Below are 18,414 nucleotides of genomic sequence, written 5' to 3'. Positions count from 1 at the left end.
ACGGTGGGAAACCTTACCCACAATCAAATGATACTAATATAGATAGTAAGTGTACATAAATGGGGTCTACACATGCAGAAAGGCCAACAACCTAGAGCTCACTACTCAATCACAAAATGGGAGTCACACTGACTACAGTTGGATGGTTAAATCCAATAAGAATGTACTATACAAAATAGCATCTTCATATGCTGGATTCAGTACCAGTGTAATGCTGATATGCTTCTACAAAAACCTAGCTTCACCTTCAAATGATGTCTTCGTGTATACCTCTACTTAATCTCACATATACCTTCTCACAACTCTTCTTCGCATTCCACATTCGATCTTACAAATAAGATCTTACATTTATACCATAACCTAAGACCAATTTTAGTAGGTCGGCTCTACAAGATATTACAATAAAAACATTTTACAAAAAAATATAATATCCGATGCAATAACCAATTGAACATGTCAGCTTAATGCATTTACAACAATAATAAATCATCTCCATAGCATGCCATGCTGATCTGGAAAAGATAAACCTACCGGTGTAACCCTAGATAAACTTGAACCTATTTGCCAATAAAAGAAAATATACAAATATGAATATACCAATGATTAATTCTTCAAAACAAAGTGTCCACATGATGTCTTCGACATTACCAAGTGTCTTCCATATCATTCCAATTGTCAGTGATCATTATATCCTGTCGATGAACCATATACTAGTAACTATGCAATAGTTACTTGCTTGTCGGTGAATGTTGTTGTATCTCCAAAGTGCTAGTGTTTCAGTAGGTGTTGACATCAATGACAAAACCATACCAAAATACCAACAATAAGATGATACTCTGTAGCAGTATGTGAAAATATTACAATGGGGAATGCACATACATTCAGGCACACTGCCTAGAGCTCACTGCTCAAAATATATGCCCGAAAGGATACAACCCTTAGGGAAGTCTCAATGACTTACAATATGATTCAGAGTACAATCCAGATGGAATTCTACAATGATAGAATCTACAAATGTCTGATGATAGTTTCGATTAAGCAGAGTTGTCCTCTCTGTAACACCAATCTCACCACAACACTTTACTGAATGATATATCCCTTATTTTCACATTTACCTTTCTCTAATAATGTAGACACAATACCAACACCTAAATTACATAATTATATCACCTATATATACAAATCATCAACTTTGATAACAAGGTCGGATAAACCCTCAACCCTCAACTCATAATTACAAAAACTACATTACATGATACAAAGATCAACCACGAGTCCAATATTATGATTTACATTACATAGCATGGACCTAATTCAAATTCCCAAACAATTATATCCATCAAAAATCCCGCCAAGATCAATCGTAACACTCTACACCACCAAAAATACTACATAACATGCAAATTATCACCGATTAATGGAAATCACCAAAAAATCTCACAACAATCAATATGGATCGCTAAAACAAGTAGGACACAACTAGGAAACACTAGCAAGCATGTTAGAATCATCCAGAATAGTTGCATCAACACCTCTTTTCAAATCTTCATTGGTCAACACCTCAAGGCTCAAGAACACAACCAATCAATAATTGTCATGAGGAAATATAACTTGTGGAGCACAGAATCATGAACCATCTAAAATGAGGATACACAAGATCATCCCAAACAATTATTTAAAGTCTTAGTACAAGATCTGATCACACTAGAATATACCAGAGGAAATACTGGATTCTAAAAAACAAAGATCAAAACATCCAAACTACAAAACTGGACCAAAAACCCTTTGCAAACTCATAGGAATATTTTGACATCAATGACAACAACTTATCCTAGTAGAAACAATGAACAAACAAATCCAACAATCTTCCTAGTAATCCAACAAAAAAAATTACATCTACATTCATTTTAAGCACAAAACCAAGTGTTCCTATGATATCATCATCTATAGCATCAAATAAAATTCATAAAATATCATGCTCAATGGTCAGTCCTGACATTTGTCTACTTAAAGATCCATCCATCGATAATAATATAGAATACTATGCTCAACTTTAATTACATGCATATCCACTTTGAGTGTTCCATATACTAATCATCAATGAATACTATGCTCAACAATAATTACATAGATACATCTACAACAATAGAAGAAGGATAAGAACAAGTGTTGAGGAAGGAGAAGGAACTCTTCAACCATCCATGATCCAAGTCCTTCGGCCCCAAACAATGGTTGTCAGTGTGATGCTAAAAATGTGGTAAATAGAAGCAAACATACACATATAATGAGACAACAAAACATAATAGAAAGCTTAATTGAAAACTAAATTAAAGATGCAAACCATAAGCCTCCCTTGAAATGTCCCATTTTCCTCTATTCTTGAGGACCTTGAAGGTGTTGGATTGTTTGGATCTCAATGAAGCAATGACCTCCAAAGTGGCAACTCAACAATTGAGTATCTACTTGATCATGATTGATTATGCAAATGATATGAAATGCATGATCTAAGAAACTAGATTAACATGCTATCATTAATCCAAAAAGCTAATTACTAGATGATTGAAATGAAAAATCATATAGTAATGATGCTAAAACTATCAATGCAAGGGATCCTTATCGCTCCAAAATGGGAGATATTTATAGGAATTCCAAGGCCAAAGCTAAGGTGGTAGGAATCGACGATCTAGATTTGATCTAAAGATATCAATGGTCAAGATTGAGGAAGTTGGACTAGAGGTTGGAGGAAGGGACACTTGTCATCTCTATGGTGACAAGTGTCAAGGAGCCTTTCTCATGAGATGGAAAGTGTCCAAGGGAGGAGACATGTGGAAAAAGTGTCATGTGTCTCAAGGGAAGAATATCCACACCATAGGAGGTTAGGATAAGGAGTTTAGGATGTGTAAAGGGATAGGGTTAGTTAGACCCTAGGATTAGATAGAATGAGTTAGGTTAGGGGATGGTTAGGTTAGGTGGTTAGAATTTAGGAGGTATGCGGGTAATTTGAATTTAAAAATTTAAATAATGGAAAAGGCTAATTAACTTTCAACAAACTCATAAATTGATTTGTTTCAATTAATTAGGGGATTAGAAGAATTTATTTAGATAGGGGAGGATTGATTAATTTAGATTACTTAATCAAAAGGGGATATGGAATGAACTATATAAATAAATCATGTGGATTTATTGAATAGTAGATGAATAGGAATGGAAATATGGATGAATTGATTATGTGTTGCATTGATGTTTTGTCATTGATGTCAACACTAGTTGTTTTGGTTTGTTACCGACATACAGGTTTTGGTTATTGATAGAAGATCTTGTGTTACCAGTAAGGGTTTAAGGTTTAACTGACAAAGCTTTCACTAAGAAACCTTGATGAATGCTAAATGGTGTTGGTGCGGCTTCTAGATGGAATTAAGGACACAAAAGGTGATCCCTGACCATGTCTCAACTGATTGGAGACATTTCTTTGGCATGGTGGACCTAGATAGGTCTGGTACCTATCTAGGTTATGGACCAGTATCATGATAGCATGTTCTCTACACGTTACTGAGATGATTTATAGATTGGTTATTGTTGTTTTGGTCTAAAGCCAACATGAAATATCATTGTAATATGGATATATGTAATGATCTTATTGTTATATCTTTTAGGTGGCCGACCTAATTGGTTTAGGCCTTAGGGTTTGTATAAATTGATGTAAGATCTCATTGTAGATCAAAGGTATGGTATGGGAATAATATGTGTCATGGTCATGAAATGTAATATCATATGTGAAGGAGATTTGGTCGATCATAGGTGATCGAATTGGGTTTATGTAATAGGTCAAAGGTCTCCGATATTAAGCTTAACCGAGACTGTAATCAGGCATGGTAGATGCTATCTCTGGCAGTTCATTCTTCTAGATTATTGTCCAATTATCTTGAGGTGGTTATAACCTCTCTTTAGTCAGTGAGACTCTTTTGTAATGAGCAGTACGCTCTAGGTAGTGTGTCTTCCTGCATGTCCAGGCCCCTCATTATATCACATACTTTTTGTAGAAGTATCATCTCACTGTGGGTAAGCTTCGCACCGTGGTTTTTCCCTTTACTGGTTTTTACATGTACAAATCATGGTGTTATGTGGTATGGTTGCATTGTGTTGATTATCTATTTCATTCTTAAGTTTTATTGCTTACCGGTATCTATTTCTGCTATTCCGATATTAAATGTTTATGTGCTCTGGTAAAAGGTTATTAAGTGGTTTAATTGATATAATCTATTGACAACTGATTCACCCCCCCACCCTTTCAGTTTTCCACTGGTTATCCTAACAATTGGTATCAGAGCTTTGGTCCTCTTTTGTAAAAGCTTAACCACTTGAGGTAGATCCTATGACAACTAATACTTCAAATCCATCGGCAACTATTTTCAAAAGAGAAATCCCTAAGTTTGATGGAACAAATTATGGGATATGGAAAATTCGAATTGAGACTCATCTTAAATGTCTTGGAAAGGATATTTGGGAGATCAACAAGAAAGGATACACACCTTATGATCCAACATCTAGCAATCCTGCTTCTGCAGACCTGGACAAGAATATTGAAAATGATTGCAGAGCTAAAGAAGCCCTCTTGTGTGCACTTACTGATCAAAAAATCATGGGATTAACTGATAGATCATTGGGAAAGGTTATGTGGGATAAATTTCAAACTTTGAATGAAGGTGATCCTACTGTCAAAATTGCTAAACTTGATGGTTATCAGGTAAGGTATGAGATCTTTATGATGGAAGATAATGAAAGAATTGCTACATTTATGGAAAGAGTAAATGAGATTGTCATGGGAATTCAATGTTGTGGAGGATCTCTGAGTGAAGATGAAATAGTTTCCAAAGTCTTGAGAGCCCTTCCACCAGCTTACAAGATGAAGGCAACTGCAATCAATGAATTGATAACAATGACAAACACTTCAATTAATAGAGACATTCTGATTGCGAAATTATCTGCTTTTGAGCTTGAAGAATTTGGACCTTCTGGAGCTGCAAAATCTGAACCTGCTTTTCATGCATCGTCATCTACTAGCAAAAGTGATTAGAAAGCCTTATATGCAAAGGAATTGAAAGATATGAGGAAAGAGGATGAAGAATTTGAGCAACTTGAAGCCTTATTTTCTAGAAGAGTGCCTAAAGGACAGACAGGAAGTAAGTATGAAGGAAAAGAACCTTTTGAATGTTTTGCATGTAATAAGATTGGTCATTTTGCATCTAGATGTCATGAAAGGAATGCAAGATTTGAAGAAAGAGTTAAGAAATCATTTAAGCCAAATCAAAACAGTTATATATTTAAGAAAAGTAAACAATGCTACATAGCGGATGAGGAAAGAGTAAGTGATGACTTTGAGGATGAACCAACAAAAGACTCTTTTAGTGGACCCAACAATGGAAAGGAATAGGTGTTCTATGCTTTAAAGGAAGATGAACTGGAACCGACTATTAAGAATAAAGAAAAGGCCCTGACAGCAAAATTTGAAGCCAAGGATGAATGGGTAATTGATAGTGGATGCTCACATCATATGATTGGAGATAAAATAAAATTTATGTCCTTGCAAGAATACAATGGCACTCAAGTCAGATTTAGAGATGCCAAAGCATGTATGATCAAAGGTAGAGGTATTAATTCTTTGGATGGAAAGCATAATACTGATAAAGTCTATTATGTAGAAGGTTTAAAGCATAATCTTTTAAGTGTTGGTCAATTGGTGGACAAGGGTTTCCAACTTTAGTTTATAGATAGAAAATGCAAAATCATTAAAAAAACTGGTTTGGAGATTGCAATTGATACTCAGACTAGAGGTAATATCTTTCAATTGAACACTGTTAATAAGACATGATTGATTGCTCATATTGATGAGAGTTGGTTATGGCATAAGAGGTTGTGTCATGTCAATTTTGATTATATTGTTAAGATCAGTTCAATAAAGGCAGTTAGAGATATACCTTAGATTATAAAGCCTCATAATCTCGTATGTAAGGAATGTCAATTGGGAAAGAAAGTTAGAACTCATTTTAAGAGAATACATGATAAAATTAATGATGTACTTGATTTGATTCACACTGAACTATGTGGTCCAGCAAGGACTAGAATCTTTTAAGGTGATAGATACTTCATGCTGATAATTGATGATTATTCTAGAATCATGTGGGTGACTTTTCTTAGGGAGAAGTCTGAAGCTTTTCAGAAATTCAAGATCTTTAAAACTAAGGTAGAAACTCAAACTGGATTAAAAATCAAATGTCTAAGATCAGATCAAAGCGGTGAGTTCACTTCTCATAAATTTAATAGTCATTGTGAGACAAATGGAATTAGGAGACAATTATCTGCACCTCAGACTCCTTAGCAAAATGGAGTAGTGGAAAGGAAGAATAGAACCATTTTGGATGCACCAAGAACTATGATGATGGAAACCAAATTGCCTCACATCTACTGGAGAGAAGCAGTGAGTACAGTAGTCTACACATTCGACAAGGTACAAGTCTATGATTGGTGGCTTATTATATCTAACTCAGACTAGACCAGATATTATGAATGCAGTAACTATTGTTTCAAGATATCAAAGTAATCCTGAAGAAAATTATGAATGTGTTGTAAAGAGGATATTCCAATATTTGCAAGGAACATCTGAATATGTCTTATGGTATTCTAGAGATGATAACTTCACTTTATGTGCATATACAGATTCATATTGGATAGGAGATACTAATGAGAGGAAGAGCACTTCTGGTGGAGCTTTCTTTCTTGGAAAGAAATTGGTTTCGTGGATCAACAAAAAATAGTCATGCATTTATTTATCTACTGCAGAAGCTAAATATGTTGCAATAGAAACTAATTGCACTCAAGTCTTGTGGATGAAGCAAATGTTGAAGGATATCAAGGTAAATTGTAGTGAACCGATAGTTATCTACTATGATAACTCTGCAACTATTGATATGTCTAAAAATCTAGTATTTCACTCTAAGACTAAACACATATCAATAAAATTTAACTTTTTGAAGGACAAGGTGGAAGAAAAGGAAGTCAAATTGGTTTATGTGAACACTAAAGAGCAGATTGCAAATATATTCACTAAAACGTTGGCTAAGGAATCATTTGAGTATTTGAGAGACTGGTTAGGGGTATCTACCCCTCTAGTAGAAACTTAATTAATGAAGCAGACCATCAGTTCGGTATGATTCATCAACTTTATCCTTTCCTCTGAGCTGATGTAGTGGTGATACTACTCAGGGGGAGTAGTCAGCTTTGAGATTTAGAGGCTTATATTCTTTCTTTGATATTTTTGTCAGATTCCTGGCATTAATGTCAAAGGGGGAGAGATAGTGAAGTGAAAAATAAATTCATAACTTTACAGAGATATTATTCACAGGTGGTGAGTTATTGATATTCAGGAGATTGTTGGTTGTCTTTCACAGGGGGAGACTTGTTTGAAATTTCTTGGTACTTAGATGTTTTTCACATCTAGTGTTGCTATCAATGCCGAAGGGGGAGATAGTTGGCAATATGTATGAATTGATATGTGTTGCATTGATGTTTTATCATTGATTTTAACACTAGCTCTTTTGGTTGGTTACTGACAGACAGGTTTTGGTTACCGATAGAAGATCTTGTGGTACTGGTAAGGGTTTAAGGTTTAATCGATGGGGCTTTCACTGAGAAACCTTTACGAATGCTAAATGGTGGTGGTGTGGCTTCTACATGGAATTCAGGATGAAGAAGGTGATCCTTGATCGTGCCTCAATTGATTGGAGACATCACTTTGGCATGGTGGACCCAAATTAGGTCTGGTACCTATCTAGGCTATGGACCGATATCATTATAACGTGTTCTCTACACGTTACCGAGATGATTTATTGATTGGTTATTGTTGTTTTGGTTTAAAGATGACATGACATATCACTGTAATATGGATATATGTAATGATCTTATTGTAATATCTTTTAGGTGGCTGACCTAATTGGTTTAGGCCTTAAGGTTTGTATAAATTGATGTAAGATCTCATTGTAGATCAAAGGAATGGTATGGGAATAATATGTGTCGTGGTTGTGAAATGTAATATCATATGCAGAGGAGATTTGGTCGATCATAGGTGATCAAATTGGGTTTATGTCAGAGGTCAAAGGCCTCTAGTATTGAGCTTAATTGAGACTGTAATCAGGCATGGTAGATGCTATCTTTGGCAATTCATTCTTTTAGATTGTTGTCCAATTATCTTGAGGTGGTTATAACCTCTCTGTAGTCAGTGAGACTCTTTTGTAATGAGCAGTATGCTCTAGGCAGTGTGCCTTCCTGCATGTGTAGGCCCCTCATTGTATCACATACTTTCTGTAGAAGTATCACCTGACTATGGGTAGGCTTCCCACCATGGTTTTTCCCTTTACCTAGTTTTCCACATACAAATCATGGTGTTATGTGGTATGGTTGCATTGTGTTGATTATCCATTTCATTCTTAAGTTTTTATTGCTTACCGGTATCTATTTTTGCTATTTCGGTACTCAATGTTTATGTGCTCCGGTTAAAGGTTATTAAGTGGTGTAATTGATATAATCTATTGAGAACTAATTCACCCCCTCTCTCAGTTGTCCACCAGTTATCCTAACATTATTTACTAGTAGATGAATAGGAAAATTAATCAAATTGCTTGTGAATTCAATTAATTAGGAAGGAGGATTAATTAAATAACTACGTATTTAATTAATTATCTTTAGGCCATTTTTAGGTGTATACATTTTGCCTCTCTTTGAAGTGATGTGTGACGACGCATTGGTTCAAAGAAGACTTGATTGATGATGTTGTTGATATTGATTTTGATAGGATGCAGATTTGATTTTGATTTCGATGCGGATTTGGTGTTAATATGATGTTGATTCGATTTTGAGATGATAAATCTCGATATGATGTAGATTTGATGCTGTTTCGATGTTTGAGATGATAAATCTCGAAATGATGCCTCAGACGCTGACTAATAAATATCAATGCGAGGATGCCCTCTCGAGAGATGAATCAGATAATTTTTCAGTGTTTTTGAATTTTTTCGCGATTTTTTTTTTTTTTAGTATTTTTGTTGAATTTTTAATGATTTTTAGATTTTGGATGATTTTCCAAATTTTAGATATATTAAGAGGTGATCGGATTCATTTCCCAATAAGAAATTTGAAAATGTTTCCCTGCCAAACTGATTATTTGATTAGATGATTAAAAATTAGTGGAATAAAAATCCCACTTAAATGCCCCATTTTGAGTTTAAAAAGGTGAATTATTTTTATCACTCTTCATTTGTGCACTTCAGTTGTTTGAAAAATTTGCTTTGGAGGAAGGAATGACGATCACGTACCATCAGCATAGGTTTGAGCGAGCTCAGCGACATGAGCATCCTCCGCCCTACAGTCCACCAGTACGTACTCCAAGAAAACCCAGTTTTGTCAAATTTAAGTGATTTTTGAAAAATTTAGCCATTTGTAAAAAAAATCATTTTTTAGCATTTTCGCCATGTGGGTTTGAAAAAAATTGCATTTTTGACATTGTTTTTTTGAATTTTAAAATGGGTTTTTCGATTTTCAAAAATTTTCAAATTTCTAAAAAAACAAAAAATTAAAATTTTTGCTTTGGGAGGGGGGTGGTGGTGCCATGGCGGCGCCACCACGAGTGTGATGGATGTCATCGGTGCTACGAACAACACCTTTGATGCCATGGGATGCGCTGTCAATGCCATTGTGAGTTCCATGGGCATTACAAGAAGTGTTGTCGGCGCCACCGCAGGCGCCATGGGCACCACGAAGACCGGGTTGGGTAAGTATTTTTTTTTTTTAGGTTTTTTCAATTTTTTCAATTGATTTTTTATTTGCTGCATTTTTGCGATTTGTTAAATTGTGAAACATGATTTTCTTGATTTTTGACCATTTGGGCTTGATTTTTTTATTTTTGATAAAATGATTTGATTTTTCGAGTTTGGTTGATTCAGTTGATTTGATTGCAATCGAAGAATTTTGGTAATATTGGATGGTTGGGTAAGATATATTGCATTAGTTATCTAATTGATAAAATTAGATACTCCTAGTTGATGGAATTTGATAATCAGAGCAGATTATCTCGATGTATGTTTGAGATGAGATAGGATTGATAATGACCTCATGATAGATGAGCATCATTGATAGGGGCTCAATGAGATTTGATAAAAATCTCAAGTGAGCAAGATCAACTCATAGATAGATTGATTTGATAGATAGATAAATGGAGAGACTAATATGATGAGATGATTTGATTGTAGGAGCACTTTAGTGTCCTCCAGTCTTGGGAGCGCTTCCTAAAGAGATGGATGTTGATACCCCACCTTAGCCAGGTGGAGCGAGACCACATTGACAAGTGTGGTTTATCTTCCCTTCTTGACATGCCCCAACCTTTGATTAACCAAGGATTATTGATAGCCTTAGTAGAGCATTGGCATAGTGAGCACAATACTTTTCATTTATCGACAGGCAAGATGATAGTGACACTCAAGGACGTATACTGGATACTACGCATCCCTGTGATGGTCGAGCTAGTGTATTATGATCTTAGTGATCAGGGTGGGACAGATGCACTTTGTCGAGTTTTTGATGATGATGAGATAGGTGAATATGGCATTGAATGGCAAGAGATGCTAGAGCTAGGTTATGCCACATTACCCACTATTCTTGCTAGATTCATTGGGGGTTTCCTTTGTCCTATCATAGGTCAAAGGGATTATCTGTTGGATGGGGTCGTCTCCTTGAGCAAATGGTGACACAGGGGACCTGATTTGCGTGGGGGTCATACATGTTGGCGCACTTGTATCATGACCTGCACCAAGTTGTGTACTAGAGATCGATTGCATTATTAGCAGGGGTGACCGTTCTCCAGATATGGGTTTGGGAGCACCTGCCTATCACACGACCATTGGCTAATAGAGATAGAACTATAGGAAGGATTTATGCTAACGAGTATCTAGGCATCATTGTCCAGCGAAAGCTAGGAAAATTGGAGTATTGGCGATGGACACTAGATGATCTAGATATTGTGATATGGAGACCGTACAGATATTGTGAGTTTTGGCTCGAGGATGAAGTGGAGATGCCATATATATTATTGACGTGATACTTGATCGGATCGATACCCTATGTTATCGAGCAATTCCTTTGTATGAGGGTGTTAAGACAGTATGGTAGGATACAAGGGATACCACAAGGTACAACTCATTATGCTTGCAGGAGACTAGATGCAACTACTTGGGGGCCCTATATTTCATATGATTAGGCATATGCAGAGTACCGATGATTGGGGCTACTGGATTAGGATTATCTATCAGGTATGATAGATAGCGGGATGACAGATGAGTACGTTGTATATTTTACTATACATAGGTTTCCTAGGCTGACATGTCCGGATGAGCCAGGGCCAGTTCTAGAGGAGGATAATGAGAGGCTACAATGCAGAGCTCCTAGACAACAGAGGTATGGTGGGGGGAGAGGAGGTGGGGGCGAAGATGATGGCAGAGATGGAGGGGATGATAGAGATGGATATGGAGGAGATGCAAGAGATCATGGTGTTGGAGATGATGATGGAGGAGATGATGATGGGGGAGATGGCCAAGCAATGGCAGTGGCAGTGATAGGCACACTAGGAGCCAATAGTTCTAGATCTTCTAGAGATGTATATATGGAATAGATGACTTGGGTGGTTAGATGAATGAGATCAGGTCTAGTGGATCAGGGGCATCAGGTCCTAGAGCGGGAGGCTCCCCAGGTTGAGAAGGTACCTATGGGAGTATCATAGGTTGAGTAGCCATAGGAAGAGGCACCTCGACGAATCCTTATTAGGATGTCATCTCATCAGTAGTGGGCTCAAATTATTGACTTACAGGGTTAGGTTCAGCAACTAGACACTTGACTAGCAGAGAGGGACTCTCAGATAGACGAGTTAGAGGTCCAGATGACACAGTTACAGGTATAGGCACAAGCCCAGATTGTCCAGGTAGAGGTCTAGATATCCTCTCTCATGGTCAAGAGAGATGCAGCTAGGGATAGGTGTTGGAAGGCCGAGGCACAGGTATAGATGTCAGGAGAGTCTAGTTCAGGGAAGGCTACCCTTAAGATGATGCGCCAAGCAGTCCGAGAGGCTGAGTATTACAGGACCTTATACTATACTATTGTTCCTACTAATCAGAGGGCTCTGATATTTTTACATCTAAGTAGGATATCAGGATAGAGCCAGTCTGAGAGTCACAGAGTGATAGGGCCACTTCAGAGAGATCCCCCAGGTGGGGACCTAGGAATAGGGGTATCAGCTGGTGTTACTAGACCTATTGCATCAGGAAAGAGTTTCGCTCTGTGTCCTAGTGGTCACACTGATATGGGACATTGATCCATTCATGTACACACCTTTTGTGATGAGATAGTGATGATTCCCGCAATGTATCTCATATATTTTTGTGATGTCATTGTACCTTGGACTTTGATCTTTTTGATGATATGATATGCAGTCAATCTTATTTTCTCTACATGACCTATGAGATGATGGATGCATTCTATTTGTTATATGATTATGTTTTACAGTTACTTTCATGATGTATGTTTTATTTTCTATATGCTTACGAATTCTAGATGATGGATGTATGCTTCTTACATGATGTTTTGCAAATGTAAATATGTATGGTGATGCTTATAAGTAATATGTGATGCATGTGCAATGCTTTGCTTTCTATTTTTATGATGTTTTGATGATTTTCTCATGCATGTTAATATGAGATGGATGCAATGCAATGCAATGATGCTACTTTATATGATTTGAGATGAGATGGATGCAATGCAATGATCTAATTAAATGAATGAATGATTGGATGTTGTATATGAATATGTCTTAGTATGCAATGATTATATGAGATGAACTAACTAATCATGCAGGATGAATGAATTGATTATTTTTGTCACTATCTAATATACTCAATCACGTAATAAGAGAGATAACACCATGTTGAAGCTTTTGGCCTTGGAAAAGATGAGTGTTGTGATCCCATGCAAAAAATGAAGTGCAAATATATTTTAAAAATGCAAATGCAAAATGAAATGCAATGCGACGATCAAACCGGTCATGTGGTCATTGCTTTGTTTCATCATTAAACCTTTAAAATGTGGGAAGTGAGTGCAAACATCAATGGTATAATTAAACCATGATGACCTTAGCACTACTTTCCTGGGTTTTAATTTTGCAAGTTAGCACAAGCATTGAGGTATAATTGAACCAAGATGACCTGAGTGTTGTTTGCGTAAAACAAATAGTATTAACCATTTCTGTATGCAAGTCCAAAATGTCTTCTATGATACTCCGATGATCATGTCCTGAGACAACTTTGTACATATTAATGATTAATTTACAGACAACGGACAAGAAAAATATCACATTCCTTCCTTGTTCCTCTAGTCAAATACAACCTGGAGTCACTCAGAAATTATGATAGTGAAAAAACAAGATAAAATAGTTGAACTGTTATTGTCAAAGTGTTAAAATCATTAGTCAAAAGATATCATCCATTGATACATGTTTGTCATTTTTAGACCAATATTTGATAGTTGATGCTTGACAAGTTGATCTTGTGCTCAATGTTGGATGTGTCTTAGTTTTCGCTTGACAAGTGTTGCCTAACTGTTGTTCTACCTATTTGATTAAGCTCAAAATGATGAAAATTTTGCCCTCCGTGAGGTTCAGGATTTTGCCCCTAGTCTAGAAACAAACTTTATTATGACATATACAATGATCCAAACCATGGCGAGAAATCACCTATGATGCCTGCGTATGTACAAAGGCTTTATTATGGATAGAAATAGCACTGATGGAAATGAATGCAAGTGGAAGGATGCATGAACCAATAAATGGAAAAGCTAGCTGAAAGATAGTGCATGTTAGCCAAGTTTTCACCATTTATTTTTATTGCACTGTTTTGCATATTTGAATTTTTTTTGTTTTTCACTATTTTTCGTTGTTTTTGTATTTTTTGCTTTTTCACTTTTTTTGGATTTTTCTACTTTTCCACTATTTTTGGAGTTTTTATGCTTTTCCACTATTTATGGATTTTTCTGCTTTTCCACTATTTTTGTATTTTTCTTCTTTTCCATTGTTTATGGATTTTTCTTCTTTCTCAAACATAAAACTTCTTCAGATGCATGCTATTGATGGGTTCCTCAAGCTATTCCCCATCCTGTGTTGATAGCTGATATGCTCCTGACCCAAATACTATTGTGACCACAAATGGACCTAACCAGTTTGGTTCAAACATTCCTTTCTTTTCTTGATCTGACTGGTTTCATGGATTTTCCTTTAGTACTAGTTCCCCAACTTGAAAGACTCATGGTTTGACCTTGTGATTATAACTTTGGCACATTCTTTGTTGATATACCTTTAAATGATCAAAGGCATTTTTTCTTCATTCATTAATCAATTCTAACTCTTGCAATCTAGATACTCATTCTTCATCTAGGATAAGACCTTTTAATGATACTCGTAGAGAAGGTATCTCTACTTTGATTCACAGTATTGCTTTTGATCCATAGACAAGAGAGAAAGGTGTGGCACCTATTGGTGTGTGGATACTGGTACAGTGGGCCCATAGAGTAGGGTTCAATTGAATATGCCAATCTTTGCCAGCATCATTCACTGTCTTTTTGAGGATTTTTAAAATAGTTTTGTTTGATGCTTTTGTTTGCCCATTCCCTTGTGGATAGTAGGGTGTGGAAAATATGTGTTGGATTTTGAATTTCTCACATAGCTCTTGGACATCCTGATTCTTGAACAGTCGCCCATTATTAGTGATAATGGTCATGGGTATTCCATAGTGATAGATGATGTAGTTCAAGATAAATGCAACAATTTGTTTTCCTATAATATTGATGAGAGGTACCGCCTCAATCCATTTTGTGAAATATTATGTAGCTACAAGGATGAATTTGTGACCATTGGATGAAGAAGGATTTAACTTTCCTACTAGATCAAGACCCCATTGGTAGAAAGGCCAAGATGTTGCCAAAGCACGAAGTTCTTGTGCTAGTGCATGAATCAAATTCCCATGGATCTGACATTGTTTTCATGTTTTAGCTACTAACAAGAATCTTGTTCCATAGTTGGCCAATAATAGCCCAAATGTATGAGTTTTTTCGAAAGGGTAAGACCACTTGAATGAGTACCACAAATATCATTATGGACTTCATTTAAGGCCTTCTCAAGTTCGTCTTGCTGAAGACATCTTAAAAGAGTATCGTCCAGACCTCGTTTAAAAAGGGTATCTGCGACAAGAGTATAATGGGAGGATTGGCAAATAAAGTTTCTCTTTTGGTTTTTTGACAAGTCGAGAGGGAGGGTGTTATCTTTTAGGTATGTATAAGTTTGGCCATAGTGGGAGGAATCATGCACAACAAGGTGACAGATAGTTTGGGAATCAGGACAATTATGAGTGGGGTAAAACAACTCTTCCACGAGGAATTCATAACGCTCTTGATTTTTCTGTGTCTAAAGTAGAGAAGCAAGTGTTTCCATGGCATCTGCTGCTCTGTTGTCATTCCTTGGAATTTTCTCAAAAGTTATTTCTACAAAATACTTCTTGAAATGATCTACCATCTTTTTGTAAGGCATGAGTTTGTCATCCTTTGTTTGGTAATTGTCATTAATTTGATTGCTGACGAGCTGAGAGTCTCCAAAGACTTGAAGTTGTGTAATGTTCCATTCTATAGCCATTTTGATACCTGTAACTAAAGATTCATATTCTATTGTATTTTTGGTGCATGGAAATCTTAATTTGTATGTTTTCAAAAAATTTATGACCTCGTGGCATGATGAATAGAATACCTGCTCCTGATCCATGCTGTGTATATGAACCATCAAAGTATAATTGCCATGTTTTTTGTGGTGATCGTTAGGATATTAGCATTGGGAAATTCAATATGTAAAGGATGATCATCTTGAAGCAGTGCCTTTGCTAGTTGGTCTACAATGAATTACCCCTTGATAGCTTTTCTATCCACATACTCAATATCAAACTCACTCAGGATCATGATCCATTTTACTAATCTTCCTATTAATGTTGCCTTTCTGATAAAATACTTCAATGGATCGATTTTAGCTATCAACTTGATGGAGTGAGATAGTAGATAATGTCTTAATTTTTGAGAATCAAAAACTACCCCCAAGCATGTTTTTTCCGTTGGTGAATAGTTGAGCTTGTATCCTACTAGTGTTTTGCTGATGTAGTAGATGGATCATTCTTTTCCTTCATTATCCTGTTGTGCGAGAAGAACTCCTAATGATACTTTGGTGGTTGATACATAGAGTAACAATGGCTTTCTTGGAATTGGTGACATTAGGATGGGTGGTTGCATGAGATGGGCCTTGATCTTGTTGAATTCTTCTTCACATTGATGGTCCCACTTAAAATTAATATTTTTGTGCAAGAGATGAGTAAATGGTTGACATTTATCTTCTAGTTGAGCAACAAATATTTTGATTGATAGCAGTCTTCTTTGGAAGTATCTAAGTTGACTGATATTCCTAGGAGATGCCATTTCCATGATTGCTTTGACCTTAGCTGGATCTACTTTGATATCTCTAGCTGAAACAATATATACCAATAGCTTGCCTAAAGTGACACCAAAGGAACATTTCTTAGGATTTAGTCGTAGCTTGTACTGTTCTAACCAGTCAAAGATATTTTCCAGTATCCCTATATGTTCTTCTCTATTGTATGATTTGGCTAATATGTCATCCACATAGTCTTCCATGAATGTATGCATCATGTCATGGAATATCGTTGTCATAGTTCTCTGATATGTGGCACCTGCATTATTTAGTCCAAAAGGCATGACGTTCAAGCAAAAAGTACCCCACAGACATGTGAAATCTATCTTTTCTTGATCTTTAGATGCTATTTTAATCTGATTGTATCCGGAGAAAGTCAATTTTAGGTAAAGGAATTTCATCCTTTGGACATGCATTATTAAGATCTCTGAAGTCTATGCATACTCTGATACTTTTATCTGGTTTGGAAATAGGAATGATATTTGATACCTATTGTGGATATGCTACAGGTCTAATGAATCCTACATCCAATAATTTTTTTAGTTCTGCTTTGACCAGAAGAGTGATATGAGGATGCATCTTCCTTAATTCTTGTTTAATTCATTTGGCTCCTAGACTATCATTTTAGTGATGCATAATAAGCTCTAGATCTAACCCCAGCATGTCTGCATATGACCAAGCAAGATTGATTTGTCATCATTTGAATAATTTCATATATTGTTGCATTTCTTGTTCTGACAGAGAAGTTGTTGGATGTAGAATCTCTGGTTGGTCTGTTGTCCCAATGTTAATTGCCTCTATTGGTTCAATAAACATTGATGACCTTTCTTGATAGTAATCAAGTAAAGTGTCAAATCTCCCATCTTCCAGTGCCTCGAGGAGGTTTTCACCATTAGATGTGTCCTTTCTTTTTACTTTTTCTTCGTCTAATGTTGCCAATAAATGGTTTTCAGCATTATACCTGATAGGGTTTTCTTTATTTTCCTTTTTGCAACTGGGAGATTTGGCACCCACTTGACTGGAAGATGTGTTGTTGAAATTCCTAGTGAAAGTTGTTGCAGGTTCGATTGCATTAAGATATAAGGATATGGCATGGTTATTAGGAAAGGTATCAATGCTAGTATGTCTTTCATTTTCCCAATCAATAAGTTCAGTGTGGGTTAGAGGAAAGGGGTCTTCAGGTTGAGATGTTTCGAGGGTATCAAGGGTCATGATAGAGATGTCAAAGTTTCTGATATGTGCTTCAATGTATAGAATAGTACTCTTGTTAGAATGAACTCTTGGAAGTAGCTCCTGATTGTCCTCTATTAAGCCCAAGTCAACTGAATGTGATTCCAATTCAAGTGGGCTAGTTCCTAACATTTTCTCTGCATATGTATGAACTACATCGACTCCTATGTCTTCTTCAAAGCAAGTTTCTTCAGCTGATTCTTCATAATGATAGGAATCACATTCCCATTCATTAGAATTAGTCTCACTTGCAACTTCCAATCTACAAATTTGTTCATTTAGCGTTTGATTTGTTTCTTCTATTTTTCTTGCTAATCTTTTTTTCTTTCATATTCAGCTTCTTCTAGACTAAGATTGAGTTTTGTCAACCTTTTTATTATCTCTCCTTTATTTGTACTAGCTTCTTTCTTGTTTTGATTATGAGTTAATGCTGCTTGGGAGGTGCCTTTAATTTGTTTTTCTTGTTGATCAAAAGCTTGCTTCTTTTTCCATTTCATGTTTGTTTGTTTTGATTGTTTGGCAGTTGTTTCTTCCCTTTCAGTTGCAAGTTGTTCTTGTGTGTTTTCATATTCATCTTG

This window comes from Cryptomeria japonica, chromosome 9 (genome assembly GCF_030272615.1).
Source record: "Cryptomeria japonica chromosome 9, Sugi_1.0, whole genome shotgun sequence".
Classification (NCBI taxonomy): domain Eukaryota; kingdom Viridiplantae; phylum Streptophyta; class Pinopsida; order Cupressales; family Cupressaceae; genus Cryptomeria; species Cryptomeria japonica.
Note: the sequence above shows the minus strand (reverse complement) of the source record.